Source organism: Balaenoptera borealis (genome assembly GCF_965194805.1).
Source record: "Balaenoptera borealis genome assembly, chromosome: 19".
NCBI classification, from domain to species: domain Eukaryota; kingdom Metazoa; phylum Chordata; class Mammalia; order Artiodactyla; family Balaenopteridae; genus Balaenoptera; species Balaenoptera borealis.
In genome coordinates, this window is record NC_138878.1 from 28,186,505 (window position 1) to 28,189,032 (window position 2,528).

Consider the following 2,528-nt stretch of genomic DNA (forward strand, 5'->3'; position numbering starts at 1 on the left):
CCATGGTGTGTAATCGTCAGGACTACCCAAAGGGAACTCTCCACTTGTGTCGCTTTGTTATTTCATGCCAGGTCTGCCTATCGCCTACAGTGATGCCTTCCCTGGGGAGCATCCCATGATCAGGGAACCTCCACCCTGGCGTGGGGTGGACCGGCCACGGTGAGGAGCGCCCCGGCAAAGTTTAGGCAAAGGAGCCCCCGGAGAAATGCGCCATGATCCCTCCAGGAAAGGAAAACACAAGTGACGACTAGCGGCCGAAGGCAATGTTCATCGCGGGGCGGTTACAGGAGACGGTACCGGAAAAGTGCTTCCAAAGGACCGTGGTGGGGACCGGGGCTGCCAACGCCTGGGGACACACGGGGTGGGCGAAACGGCGGTGAGGGTCACATGCGCCTGCGGTCTCTGACACCGCTCCCCGGCTCCGGCCAAGCCAGGGACACGAGCGGGAGGCGGGGGCTGTTCTCAGGCTGCAGGAAACGGCAACCCGGAGGCCGGCGGCGCGCGGCCTGGGGCGGGGAAGACCGGAGGACGCGGGAGCTGGATTCCTGCACAACCCGGCAACAGGGGGGCTGCTCCCGTCGGCCACATCGCGAAGGGGCGGCCAGGGGGCTGGGACACCGCTTACCGCACGGCACCCGCTTCCTCCGCTCCAGCCGGCACCGAAGTGGAATCGTGCGCTCGGCCCCGCGTGTTGCTCACAGCCCGGCCCAGGGCGCCGCGGGCAGCGCGGGCGCGGGCGCGGATCCGCGGGGCGGGTGCAAGGCGGGGGCGGGGCCTCTGCGCCCGGGCCGCCTCCTCGGCCTATAACTGAGCCCACGGGCTCCTGGCTCCCACACGCCCCCGACCGGACCAGTGAAGCCGCTTCGCCCCTTGCTTTGGACCTCGGGCCTCACTCCTCCTCCAGATGGACCCCAAGTGCTCCTGCCCCACTGGTAAGGGAATCCTGGCTTTGAGCCTTAGGATGCCCCCCTTCGCAGGCACAGGACGAGAAGGGAGGGTTTTGAGTTGGAGCTCAGGAGGACTCCTGTCACGGGTCCAGGGCTTTCTTGCCTGCCAGGCTCCTGAGAGCACGTCAGTCTCCCTTTGCCTCTCCGTTAACACTGAGGGCACGGAGGCTCCAGGCTGTCCTTCTTGAGGTCACCCAGCTGGTCAGGGGACTGCTAGACCGGGACCCAGTGTTTGGAGGAGGCCTCGGAGCTGCCAGGACTTGATGGGAGGAGGGGACATTGCCTCTTTCGGGTTCAGGCCATGGGCCCTGGCCCCCAGCCCCAGTCAGCCTGGGCTGGGTCTGGAGCCTGGGACCTTCCCTGTGGAGTCCATCAGGAGGGGACCTACTCTCCTTGGACCAGAAGAGAGGAGCTGGGGCTTCTCTATCCGCCTGAGTGGACACGAGCTCCCAGGGCTGGGTCCTGACAGAGGAGGAGGGCTCAGGGAGGCATTGCTGACCGTCTGCTCTAGCTCCTGCATCCCTCTCCCTGCTCACCGCGGGCCTTTCCCTTCCTGGCAGGCGGCTCCTGCAGCTGCGCTGGCTCCTGCACCTGCAAAGCCTGCAGATGCACCTCCTGCAAGAAGAGTGAGTGTGCGGGGCCTTCTCTGGGAATGCGGGGTCTGGGCTGAGTGCGAGCAGGGAGCCCAGAGCTCAGCAGGCAGGAGCAGGACAGTGACCAAACTTCCCGGTAACCCCCACCACCCACCCACCCCCCTCACCAGGAAGGGATTCACAATCAGAGCTGGAATCACCTTCCAGATGACCGAGACCCAGGCGCGCACTAGAGAACAGGGAGACTGAGGCCCAGACGGGTCATTGACAAACAACCTCAGACCTGTCAGTAGAACTAGTCCTCCTGCCTCTTGAGTCACGCTTCTGAATCCTCTCAGGGACTGAAGCACTTTAGGGACATGAACTAGTGACCGTGTGTGGTTTCTCGGACCTGGGGCAGCCCCTTCCTGTCGAAGCAGCCCAGAGCTTCCCTATCCCGAGCGGGAGCTGCTCTGTCAGGGCTTTGCCTCCACTTTGATCCTGAGGACTTTGCTCACATCACTGACGGTGCTGGGCGCTGGCTTTCTCTCGTCCCCAGAGGCCCTGCTCACTGTCTCTCCAAGGCTCTGTGCCCTGTCCTGGGCACAGATGGGGCAGGCAACCTGAACCTAGTGTCTGAGAGCAATGATCTCAGGGCAGAGGACACCATCCTAAACTCAGGGTCTGGGCCTGAGGGCAGCTGGGGCCAGGCCTGCTGCTGGGAAGGGTGGCTCCGGACAACGCGTGGTCCGACCGCACGCTGCCCTCGCTTCCCCAGGCTGCTGCTCCTGCTGCCCCGTGGGCTGCGCCAAGTGTGCCCAGGGCTGCGTCTGCAAAGGGGCCTCGGACAAGTGCAGCTGCTGTGCCTGATGTCGCGGAGAGCCTGCCCCGGGTGTCAACAGAGCAACCAGGACGAACCTGCATTTTACCGTTTTTCATACAACCGGACCTGACGCTACATTCCTTTTTCTATGAAATATGTGAGCTGTAATAAAAGTTGTTGACTTCA

At 63.6% G+C, this 2,528-nt stretch overlaps 1 long non-coding RNA gene across 1 annotated transcript; it reads left to right on the forward strand.

The window, feature by feature from the left end:
* The first annotated feature begins 1,332 nt into the window (after nucleotides 1–1,332).
* Nucleotides 1,333–2,528, forward strand: LOC309616436. The gene is made up of 2 exons (XR_014237475.1): nucleotides 1,333–1,573; nucleotides 2,298–2,528. It is a non-coding gene; the product is annotated as an uncharacterized lncRNA (long non-coding RNA).